Here is a 13,289-nt window from a genome sequence, read left to right as displayed (position 1 = left end):
TTTCGAATCTGGAGTCAATTGAACGGTCTACTAGGAAAATGTAGAGTCCGTATATAAAGAAATTCTGGATTCTTTCATGCTGCCTTCTGTCTCCCCTTCTCCTCTAGGGAACTCAGAATCACAGCGGATAGAGAAGCAGATGAAAGAGTGAGCAATGTGGCCCTCCCTGACGGCAGTGACTGCTGAAGATCAATTTGTTACTTGGGCTGTATTATGCATGCAAAGGCTTAATTCAGGGCAGGCAAAACCCACAGTTGTCTGGAAATCCCACCTGACCAAAAAGCTCTCTATTTTTAAAATGGATCTAGATTTTCTGTGTGGAAAGAGGCAAATACACACCCAGAAAGAGCAGTGTAACCGAACCTGGGTGTTAAGCGGATGGCCAAATTAAAAATGGTATATGTGGACTCAGTTCTACTAGTGAGTTCTTACTCATTTCTACCAATTTATCAAGTCAAAGTACAGGACAAAGTGGTTCATCCATTTATTTAAAACATAGAGGCACAGTGAAATCCTTTGGTTCTCGATCCTCCGATGAGCAAAACAAAGATGTCTGTACTCAGGAAGTTTACTTTCCAGCACAAAAAGACATGCGATAACCAATAAACAAAAAAATAAGTAATTTATAAAAATTGTGTTAGAAGGTGGGAAGAACAATGGGGGAGTAGCCAGAAAAGCTGAAAGGGAGGGACCAGGTCTTCTGTGTTTGGAGAGTCAGGGTGGGCCTTTCTAGAGGGTACAGTCTAATCAAATGAAGGAGATGAGGAAGTTAGCCAAACAGTGATCTGGGGAAATACCTTCCTCACAGAGGGACCAACTTGAATGTCCCTTTAGTGGGAGCCTCCTGGCATGCTAGCATGTGGGAGGAGCGGCAGGAATTCCACCTAGATAGGAAGGAGAGGAAGGGAGAGGAGTGGGAGGTGAGGTCTCAGAGCAAAGGCGGGCATGGAAATTAAAAGGGTCTTGTAGCTCATTCTAACAGTTTGAGATCTACTTTGAAAGAAATGAGGAGCCAATGCAAAGGTTTGTTTGTTTGTTTAAGATTTTATTTATTTTTTTGAGAGTGGGACAGAGAGAGAGAGAGAGAGAGCATGAGTGGGGAGAGGTGGGAGGGGCAGAGGGAGAGGGACAAGCAGACTTCCTGCTAAGCACGGACTCCCCTCTCCCCTGCAATGCAGGCTTGATCCCAGGACCCCGAGATCATGACCTGAATCTAAGTCAGATGCTTAACTGGCTGTGCCACCCAGACGTCGTCCTGCCACTGCAAAATTTTGAGAGAAGAGTGATATGATCACACATTTAAAAAGGGTCATCCTGTGTGGTGAGCAGATTGTAAAAGAAAGCTTTGATGTAGTGAGACCAGCTATGAGGCCCTTGAAATAATCCAGGCAAGAGATGATAACTGCTCAGACTCTGGTGGGACGAGTGGAGGGACCAGTAGTGGAGTCAGGGATCTGGAGATCTCAAACTTTGGGTACCTCCAAGTTTTTGCCCTAAATAATAAAGGAGAATGCAGCTGCCATCATCACCTGAGATGGGAAAGCTGCAGGTGGGCCAGGTATGGGATGGATTTTGGTTTTGCACATGTTGGATTTTGATGTCCATTGGAAGTTCAGGCAGAGATGTCAGATCGAAATAAGTGGATATAAAACCCAGGAGAAGAGTGGGCTAGAGTTACAAATCTGGGAGTTGTCAGATGGGATTACCTAGGGAGTAAGGGTGTATACAGATGAGGAAAGCATCAGAGTCTGAGTTCTGCAGTATTTAAACTTTGAAATGGTATAGAGAAGAGCAGAGAAAACCAAAGGAGACTGAGGAGTATCCAGTGGGGATAGGGAAAGCCCAGCATTTCCCAGAAGCCTGGTGAAGACAGCATTGCAAGGAGGAAGGTGAGATCCTCAGTATTGAATGCTGTTAATAGATCAAAACAACAAAGACTGAAAATTGACCACGGGAATAAGAATTTGTCAAAATTCACTGAGCTATGCACTTAATAGAGCACATTTTATTCTGTGCTAGAAGCAGCAACACCTCAGCCACACATCTAGCACCCAGATTTTGTTTTAAAACACAATTTCTCACTAAAAGAAACTAGACCACCTCAGTGAAATGGCCAAGTCTAGGACTGGGGCAGGCAAAGTACAAGAAGAAATGCAACCTCTTGGCCTTCTGGAAGGTAGGGGAGGGCTCGAGAAATGATGGGAACAGTACAAAATGACAAAGGAGATGACTTGCAGGGGGTCCCTCTGCACAAATATGAGAAACTGAGCATCAACATGAATAATTGAAGAGCTGATTATAAACCATGGACTGAAAGAAGAATCCATTAGTCCACACTGATGGTAAGTAAGCAAGTAAGTAAATAAATGAGAAGGGGAAGCTCTCCCTTGCAGAGAGTCTACCCATAATGCAGAGGAACTAACAGAGTTAGAAAATTACCATTTTGCACCTTTTTTTTTTTTTTTTTTTTTTTTTTTTAAGAGAGAGAGAGGGGTGGAGAGGGCAGAAGGAGAGGGAGAGAGAGAATCCTATGCAGGCTTGGTGCCCAGCACGGAGCCTGACACGGGGTATCACAACCCTGAGATCATGGCCTGAGCTGAAATTAAGAATCAGATGCTCAACTGACTGAGCCCCCCAGGTGCCCCAACATTTTGCAACTCTTATGGTGATACTGCTTCAGGCCCAAATCATTGATGGATGCTGAAACTACTCAGTGAAAGTTTAAAAAGCAACAGGATAATTTATAATATCAAAGTATCTCCCCACAGAGTTTCTAACTGGAAAGGAAGAACTGTGTAGTTTTTTAGTGGACAAATGTAGAGGGGGCGGCATCTTCACTAAGTAACCAAAGTTCACCTCCCCAGTAATGGGAGAAGTTGCCATTACAGGCTTTCGATGTAATAACACACCGAGGGTACAACATGGCCCGTGTTGTGTTCTTGCTCTGACCCCCAGGAAGAGGGAACATCATGAGAACCTATGCTGAAAGATCCTCTACACAATAATTAACCTGCATTCTTTAAAAATGTCAATGTCCTGAAAGACAAAGATAGTCTCTGGTACTGTTTCAGAATAATGGATACCAGATAGAGGGCTCTAAATGCATTCATGTGACTCTGAATGGGATCCTGGATCAGGAGAAAATTTCCAAAAATGGCTTATTTAGGATAATTTTTGAAAATTGGATATGGACCTATATATATATATGAGATACTCCAATTCTGTCTATACATTTCTTGAACGTGCTGATGGAACTGTGGTTTGCAAAAGAAGGCTCCTGTTCTTAGAAAATACGTGCTAGGACATGCCTACATGGCTCTGTCAGTTAAGTGGTGGCCTCTAGGTTTCAGCTCAGGTCATCATCTCAGGGTCCTGAGATCAAGCCCTGAGGTGGGCTCTGGGCTGGGCGTGGAGCTTACTTGGGATTCTCTCTCTCCTTCTGCCCCTCTCCACCCTTCTCTCTCTCTCTCTCTCTCTCAAAAAAAATAAGTAAATAAATAGATAATTTAAAAATAAATTTAAAAAAAGGAAAATACATGCCGAGATATTTAGGGATAAATGGGAATGATGTATACAATGAATTCCCAAGAGGTTACAAAAAATATATATAGCAAAGACAAACAGGGCCGAATAATAATTGGTTCCTCTGGGTAAAGGGTATGTGAATGTTCTATACTTGAAAAATTTCTGTAAATTTGAAGGTATTTTATAATAAAGAGTTTGAGAGGGAATGAGAAGAGAAATGTCAGGCAATAGTATCAAGTATAGACAACCCAAGGGGTTTTACTACATAGGGAAGCAAAGAAATGTTGGTGATGGTTCTATACAGAATTATATAGAATGAAATCAAGGGTGTCAAGTTATTGAAATGAGTTATTACTGTGTTGTGCAGAAATTGAATAGGAAATAACCATACAATGACCTGTTCCTTTTTTAGCCTTCTATGAAAATTTCCCCATTCTAAAACACAAAAAGAAAATCTCCTAGGTAGCTGAGAGTACTAACATAACAGAATGGGAAGTAAACAAGGTAAGCCTGAATGATGGAAATATGCCACAAACATAGCAAATTCAAATTATGGATTATAGTTGACCCTTGAATAATGTGGAGGCTGGGGGGTGCACACCTGCTGGGTAGTTGAAAATCTGTATATACTCTGGGCATTTCAAAAGTTTATGTGAGAATAACCCACAGTTGACTAGAAGCCTTATTTGTAACACAGTCAATTGACACATATTTTTAATGTTACGTGTATTACATACTGCATTCTTAAAATAAAGTGAACTGGAGAAAAGAAAATGATAATAAGAAAGCTTTAAGGAAGAGACAATACATTTACAGTACTATATTGTATTTGTTGAGAAAGATCTGCATGTTTGTGGGCCCAGGCGGTTCAAACTTGTGTTGTTCAAATATCAACTGTATTCCTTTGTAAACTTCCATTCAGATTTTCAAGTGGTGTAATACTTCAAATAGATTCATAGGTAAGAAAATGACAAGTTACATGCAATAAATATAGATGATAGGAAATAATGGTTTCATTCATTAAAGTTATCAGATTACCTAAAATATTGCTAATCTAATGATGCTTTGAGCTGGAGGTATTTTGTGTTTTGTTCTTGTTGTTGTGGTTTTCTTTTGTTTTCCTGTTTTTGCTTTTTTGGTTTGTTTTTTGAGAAATAGAGTTGGGGGGGGTCAGAGGGAGAGGGAGAGAGAGATTTTTTTTTTTTTTTTTTTTTAAGAATGTATTTGTTTATTTGAGAGAGACAGAGAGAGGCCAGAGGGAGAATGAGAGGGAGAAGCAGACTCCCAACTGAGCAGGGAGTTGATCCCAGGACCTACGATCATGACATGAGCCAAAGGCAGATGCCCAATCAACTAAGCCACCCAGGCACCCCAAGAGAGAGAATCTTAAGCAGGCTCCACACATAGTGCAGAGGCCTACCGGGTGGGGGGCTGGGGATTTGATCTCATGCTCTGAGATCATGACCTAAGCTGAAACCAAAAGTAGGAAGCTTGAATGACAGCCATCTAGGCACCCCTGGACATATTAAATTTTAATTGAAATCCATTTTGCCCTTAAATCAAAGAAGAAAACAGCTAGATTCGTTCTTCCCCACCTTTCTTCACCCTGTGGTCAAACAGGTAAAAATGAACCAACATACCAGAATATAGATCTCCTTTGATCTTTATTTAAGTTTTTGATATTTTTGGCCTTTATTTTTTTTTGAAAGAATATTACTTTAAAATGCGATATACCTTGATCACTGAGTTATTTGGCGCTGTCTCAGATCTGGAGTATGAAATAAGTAACTCACTGCCCTAGTTCCCACCCTGTCTTGCATCTTTGGTGCACAAGCTCATATAATGTCAAACCCGTTCAATAGTAAAATAAACCTAGACAATAAAACCTTCTCATGGCTCATTTTTTTATGGTAGTCTGTAGGTTTAAAAAAGATAGCATATAATATTATTCATGGTGAGGATTTTTCCAAGTTTTTGAACAAATTGGTTATTATGAGGTATATCCTTTATTTATGCAATTTCAACCTCACTGCAATGGACAAGCAGATATCTACCAAGCAGTAGATTTCTAAATACCGAGGCAAGCCATGACTATGCTATTTAGCACTTCTATCTGGGTTATTCTTTAATTGACAAAGAAATATTTCAGAATTGTTGGATAGCCATTTATGGAAAAAGTAGGGTTTAATTTTCTTATTTGAAGACACACATAAAGCTAAATGAGAAAAGCTTCAAGTTAGACTCTAAACAGGAAGAATATTCAATAGTGCAAGAAAAACAAATTTATTTAAAAAATATTAATAACTCATTTATCAACTGTCATTTAGGGAACACTTGGTGCTATGTGAGATAATGACAAGCTAGGATATAAATCGAAGGTACAGTTGGGAGAAAAAAAAATCCATATAAGGAACAATTCATGAATAAGCATACAGCATGCTAATCCCAGGCACTTATTTTGAGTGTTGACAAGTGTTATACAATTATTGAATAGGATTGGTTACATGTGTTTCCAAAAGGGCTCTCAGTAAGTAACCAGTGTATTTACTTTGATAGTTTCGGGCATAGTGATATGTGTATCTGGATAGAAATCTAAATGAGTAGCTAAGCTACATTACAGATCAGCTAAATTCAGCTTGTGAAAATTTATAGAGTTTTATTAACGTACCTAATAATGCAATGCTGTTTATTTAATATCTTTACATAGTTAAAAATTCATTATTTAAAGGCATTCACAGTTATCCTAATGGTACTTTTCGTTTGGATTTTGTTGTTTATGGGCTTTCAGTCCCCAAATTTTCTTTTGCAACAGTTATAAAATGGCGTTCCAGAATAGTTTCATTGCCTAATCTATGCGTGCATTGACCCAGACTGTGAAATTCATTTTCTGCTTGCTTGTAGTTTTATAAATTTCACAAATATGTACATATTAACACATTTCTGCACTATTTAGACACTAATTTAGGGTTATGAAGTTTATTTTGGCACTGCTAATATGGTCATTCTTAAATTTCACAAGGTGGGGTTGGCTTAAATACCAAGAACGTTAATAAAAATTATTTTTATTTGAGAAGCTTCTTTATGGCATATTCTCTTTATAGGGGCTGATACATTTTGGTAGGAGGAGACACCTTGAACCCAGAATAAATATCTAGGGGAAAAAAACCTATAAGCACACCTACTATGTTGAGGCTATTTCTGTCATCAACTCTATACCTGGTTCTTTCAGCAAGATCTGTAGTAACTGTTCCTGAGTTTGGATAGCTGGTAGTTGGTGCAGAAGTAGGACAGATGATACTGAGAACAAAGAATGCCTTTATATTTAAGTGAGCAGAACTCGCCTCAAGTAAACATGGAGACCCGACTCTATAAACCTAATATCAATACTTCCAGAGCATTAATCTACCTGAATCCTTTTTTTTTTTTTTAAATTTTACAAAGATTTTATTTATTTATTTAAAAGAGAAAGAGAGACAGAGAGTACCACCTAGGGGAAAGGGACAAACCGACTCCCCGCTGAGCAGGGAGCCTGCTGGGATCCCAGGACCCCAGGATCATAAGATCATGACCTGAGCCAAAGGCAGATGCTTAAATGACTGAGCCATCCAGGCGCCCCAATCCATCTGAATCTTTTAAACAGTGTGTTACTAATCCATGCTCTACTCTGATAATTATTGTACTCATACTTATTACAATACCTATATTATATAATAATTATAATGAAATTCTTTGCAGGGTTAGTGTTATTCATTTGCTTTGTTGATTCTTCTATTATAGGATTTTTAACAGGTCTTGTACTATGAGTTGTTGGCATAAATAACTTCCTACCCTCCAAGGTCAGAAACCATCTCATCAAACTTTGTAATTGTAGGGGAAGCCATAACGGCTTTTTAAATTTTGTTTTGTTTTGGTCATGCAAGTGCCTGACTTAACCTTTGCTTGCTGGGCCCAGCATCCACTTCAAAGGGGCATCCACTTCAAAGAAGGCTATTCCAAATAAACACATTGCCAGCCTCACGACCAAATAAAGAGACAGGTCACCTCCCTCCCACTGAGGCTCCTTTGTTTTAGAGGTCTTGGTTGATTTCGATAACTAGCCCTGTGGGCCACTTGTTTTTTCTCTTCTTATGCTTTAAATTCCCACTCTTATGTTTTAAATTCACCAATAAAGAGTGAGTCTGCAGAACCCTAGGTCCCCACCCCCAGGCCCCAATAAAAGAGCCCTGGCCTCGCTCACACTCTCTCTCCCTTTCTACCCATGACTTGGCTGTGTGGCCCCAGTTGTGCTGTGCAATTTCCAGGTCCCGTAAGTAATAAACCTTTATTTTTTCAAAGTGTCTTGGTGGTTATGGCTGGAGGGTGTCTTGCAATCATAATAAGAAGCACGAGTGTTGGTCCAGCCATGACACTGGTTAGTGAAAAGCTGAGACCAGCACACAGCAGTAATCCCTTATATTGGTGCATAATGCTGACATAATGGAAACTCTATGCAAAATTTGTGGATTTAATTTGAATAAATTATCTCTGCTTGCAGAAATATCATCATCAAATGCCATTTTAAAATAATAAGTCGATTTATAAAGTGAAAGATGCTACAATTTATGTTAGTTTTGAAATCATTTTCTCAAACCTTCCAGTGGAGTTCCAAGGCCCAGATCTTTCTGCCACCACTCCTTGCTGTGATGACTCCTACTCTAACACCCAACTGTGCCCTGGATGATTGCAAATTCACTCTTATTTACACGTCTGATGCTCTAATTAGATGTCAGGTCTTGGAGGCCAGATTCCTGCTAGTTTTCTTTGAATTTCCACACTATCCTGCAAGTCACTGATGGTAAATGAACGAGGATGAGGCGCTTAAAAACTTTCTTGTGTCTGTGCTCCAGTTTCAAGTTCAAGAAGTGTTGGAAAAATCAGGCTGAAATTCTAGATTTAAAGTGTAGCTCTTAAAAAGATGAAAAGAAGTGAATTCATTTGATTGTAGGTGTCCTGTGTGCAAATGGCAGATTTACAGCACAGCTCTTTCTCCCTTCCTACAAATTCAACTAATTCAGGATTCAGGGTTCCTGCAAAGTTAGAAACAGGGAGGTTGTCCAGGATGGCATTTTTCTTGAAAAAATATAGGATTTTAAGAGTGAAACAATTTATTCTAAGATGCAGTTCCCTGTAGATACAATTTTCAGTAGACCATTTTAAAAGGTGAAAAAAATTTAAAAAATTATAATTAAAGATGTTGCCTATAAAGAATAATCTTGGTGCATTTCTCAACTATACACTGCAGACTGGTAGTCTTGACGAGGTGCTAAAGATACCAGGCTCTGCATAAGACTAGTGTTCCTTTCAATGTATTAAAGACTTGGATTCATTTTCATGTGCTTTTAGCAAATTTCATAATTTAGACTTGGATGTAATGACTTCAGCCCTCAAATTCTACCTTTCAGAGTTTAGCATCTCTAGGCATTATGGTCTGCATTTATTCATAAAAAGAATCAGCTGCCAAAAAGCCTTGTTAAATACATTACTATTTCTATCCCAGTCTTTCAAACATCGTCAGTGGTCAAAAATGGCCATAGTTGTTGATTTCTTCCTGTATATATTCCCAGCACTCAGAGAATGTTAGGTAGGAGCTGATGACAACCCGGGGTGTTATCTGGCTCGTAACCATCACACGTGGAGGGACGTATTTTTAAGATATGGTCATTACAAATGAATTTTGAAATCCTGAGCAGTGGGACTGAGATAAAATACAAATTAAATTCCTTAGCATCTAGGGCCTTTTCTAGGCTTAGTGTTGAGTCGGAAAGTAAGAAAATCAGTTGTGATACCAAAAAGCTAATAAACAAAAATACATATAATATAACATCAACAACAACACTAACAGAACACTGAGGGAAAAAAAAAAAAAGAAATAAAGAAAGAAAGAGAGGGAAAGAAAAGAAACTCAAAGTATACAATCACCTTAAAGTGGAACTTGAAGTTGGGACATCAATTTGAGTTAAAAGCAGTGTGGAGGTTATTTTAAGTTCTCTGCAATCAGGTGTTGAATAGAGGTGTATCAAAGCCCCGTGTGATTAGCTGTTCTGTGTGTGACAGATACTCACGACTGCTTGATGGCTGTCACTAGAAGAAGAGATTTGCTTCAACACTGCCATGGAGTGGGAGGAGGAGGCGGAAGAGCAAAGTCTTCTTCAAGACAGGGTAAATTGTTTCTCTAGTTCTACTTTTTAACGCGTTTATTTTTTCAATTGCCAGATTTCTCTTTGACGTTATTGACAGTGAGGAGGACACACCAGCGTGCCTAATAGGAGTTTCAGAATAGAATGAACCCCTTCCAGGCTTCCCTACACCTGCTGCCTCAGGGTTAGAAAATGTGGTCAGAAAGTATTCATGAGGGTCAAATGCTTGTCCTCAGCCACACGACACTCTGGCGTTTGGCAAAAATGTGCTGTTTTGAGCCTGTTGCTTTGCCTACTATAGACTCCATCTCAACCCAAGAGCTGTGACTGTAACTTCCAGGGTTCAGGGATGGTTGGAGAACTACTATTTTCTTTTTTTAAGGAGGGGAAAAGGCCTTAAAAATAAGCTCTTAAGACTTCTTTGGGCAACAGAGAAGTTTCCCAAAATCCCAGTTTGAATGAAATTTAAATGAATTAGTAAGAAGCCGATCAAATTTCCTCAGTCCTAAAGAAGAAGTACGTGCCAGGCACAATGCGGTTTTATTGAACTCTCCGCTTCTGGGATTTTGAAATGTTTAGCAAATCCTGAGTTTTGAGGGCAATGGTTTGTGGGGAGCATATTGAGGTGACCAAACTACAGTTGGTTCTAAGTCTCCAGAGGGTAAAAACGGCTGCATTAACCCACTAGGTCTCAGCATGTATTTAAAGTAAGTGTGGTCTTTCGTCTGGAGAGATGTGTTTGAACTGTTCTGTTTAACTACAAAAATTCCAGAATTGTGTTGGAATGTGCATCTGCTCCTCTGCTTTCCCACTCTCTGCGAGTTCTTTGCTCTCCTGCCCCAGGAAAACTGGACAAACCCTCTGATCGTCTCCCGTTGACCCTTCCCGTCTATCTCACCTACCACAGGCAGATTTATGCCTTCAGCCCAAATCCAACCATGTCAACCCTGTGCTCCGAATTCTTCAATGGCTCCCCAGTCTCTACTTTGTTAAGTTCGTATTATTTATTCTGGTATTCGTGGCTCTCTAAATGTGATGCCAACTTCTTTTTCCATTTTTATCTCCTGCTAGTTCCCTTGCAGATAAATAGGTCTCTGTTCTTGCTGTTCCCCTCACCCCCAACCAGGTCCCCCTCTGGTTTTCTACTTCTGTACCACCATGGGATTATAGAACTGAATGAATTATCTGAACAGGAGAGATTCATTCTTCGAACACAACAGATAACAGAGCTAATGCCCTGTGTAGAAGAACTTGAACTTCTAGTTCTTTTCTGAATTTGTTGGATTTTCTGCAATGATTACAAGTGCATCTTGAGAAGGGTGGGAGATTAGTACTAAGTTTATCCGTTGGTCGAGGCGCAGGTAGAAACATATATCTTGAAAAGTGACCAGCAAAGGATCCTCTATATTTTGTTCTTTGAAAAGTAGGTGCATTTTAAGTGAATTCCTTTTCCTTCATATGTTAAAAAGGTTACTAGAATTATATTTCTTCTGAGCGAATTCTTTGATTTAATGGACTGAATCAAGTGGGCATTAGAAGTGGTTGGAGTATACTCTTTAAATGCAAATATCCACTGTAGTTCAGTAGGGAACTCGAGCTATTTATCTGTTCATTGAGATTTGTCTCTTATGGTCCATGGCTCTCTATGGCTTAAAGTGGCTCCTTAGGTGTAATCACATCTCTGACTCTTGGTGGAACAAGCTCTTAAGGAACAGGCTTCCATTAAGACTTATGCCATTAATTCAGACCATGGAAAGCTTTTCTTACGTGGGGAAGAAAGAATTGCTTTAGATGATCATTGCAGTGTCCATCTGCATGGGTACCTGAACTGTTTCCAAAGATATAACTGATATACTTCATCTAGAACAAATGCAACTGGCCTCCCATTCCACTTATACTATCCACGGCAAGGACAGGGCTTGGGGCCGGGAGTGATGGTACTAGGAAATACTGAGCATCTACTAGATAGTGGACATCTGTCACTCTATTCATTTTTGAAAAAGTGGGTATTATGAAGTTGATAGTGATAGATACATTTTACAGATGAAGCCATGGATTTGGCAAGGTTTAGTAATGTTTTCAAAGTCACACAACTGATAAGCAGCAGAAGGGGACAGAGATCCAGGTCTATCTGGCCTTGAAAATGACACTCTAGGGTTCCTTATATTCTACTCTTTATAGGAATGGACGAAGAGTAGGCGACATGTGAGTGGCCAGCATAGGACCCTATTTCCCTGGGATACAGTCAGGGATTGATACCCAGATTCCTTTCCTTTAAAAAATGATAGTAAAATAAAAGCAATTAAAGGAAATATCAATATAACCCATAAACTTAAGTGTTTTAAAGATGGATGAAGATTTAAAAGTTGAAGATTAGAATCTATATCACTGAACAGAAAATGTCACCATGAGAAATACTGAAAGGAAACTTGTAAAGTAATGACAGAACATATGAGACAACTTCATAGTAGAATTTGGAAGTGATTCTACACATGTCACTTTCCTGTATCTCTCACTATACGCACAAATGGCATATTAGGAGGTGAATAATAGATCACTGGTGAGCTTTAAAATTGAAAACACATGTATGACTGACATTGACTTAATGTGATTTGATTGTTATGTTATTACACAAAGAAATTTATAGGCATTGGTTAGTCCCTCAAGCTGTGGAAAAGACGAACATTTTTGTTGTGGACATAGAGCAGAGCTGCAGTTTCTGGGGAAGGGAAAGAGTGGGAGGCTCTCGGGCAAACAGGCTGCTCAAAATAAAATCGTGACAGGATGCACACAAGCTTCTGGTTTAACCATTTCATAGCCACGCCTTCAAGTCACCTAAAGTTTCACCTGAAGGGTATCTGCTGACTGAGACCTGGTCTGAGGACATGATCTTCCCTGTTTCACCTAATCCCCCACCCCCAGCATTGTCTTCTCTCCCTCTTTCCTTCCCTCCAGAAAACACATATGGCTTTAATGTGTTTTCTAAACATTTTTATTTACCTTTATAATGTGAAATAATATTCTACTCAGGAACAGATATTAAATAACTACATGGTATTCTTTGGTAGCTCTCAAGGAATGAAATGGAAGCCCTTTAATCACGAGTTGGCTATTTGCTCTTCCTGAGTCTCAGTGCATAGATTTAAGCAGTGTGGTAAACACTGGTTAGGTTCTACCTACAAATATTTACTGAACACTGACTCAGTGATAGGTCCTTGAATATACAGCATTTTCTGGACAGAGTTTCTTATGTCAAATACCCAGAGGAGGGTGGTGGGATGGACTCTTGTTGTCTTCACTACTTTCATTTCTACTTCGGCGGTGATGGGAAAGGGATATTTTAGTATGAAAATGCCTAGAAATTATCAATGAAGTGGAAAATATGATCAAGGGGAAGATTTTATGTCTAGTGGGTTCCCCTCTCAAGAATGTGATGATTCACTTTGCCCCTTGCCCTTGGTGGAGTCAGATAGCCCAAAAGGGTAGAGGCAAGATGGCCCCTGGCATGTATGGAGGGGACATGGTGGGGTAGAGAGGCTCAGAGGATAGGACGGGAGAAAAGGAATGAAGAAGAGGGATCAAAAAGAG

At 39.5% G+C, this 13,289-nt stretch overlaps 1 protein-coding gene across 3 annotated transcripts in view; it reads right to left on the bottom strand.

Moving 5' to 3' along the window:
- The window catches only part of PDE7B (phosphodiesterase 7B), a 311,440-nt gene that overhangs the window by 40,749 nt on the left and 257,402 nt on the right, over window positions 1–13,289 (bottom strand). The window lies entirely within an intron of this gene.

This window comes from Mustela nigripes, chromosome 5 (assembly GCF_022355385.1).
Source record: "Mustela nigripes isolate SB6536 chromosome 5, MUSNIG.SB6536, whole genome shotgun sequence".
NCBI classification, from domain to species: domain Eukaryota; kingdom Metazoa; phylum Chordata; class Mammalia; order Carnivora; family Mustelidae; genus Mustela; species Mustela nigripes.
The sequence above is the reverse complement of the archived record's forward strand: the minus strand, read 5'-3'. Positions and strand labels throughout refer to the sequence as shown.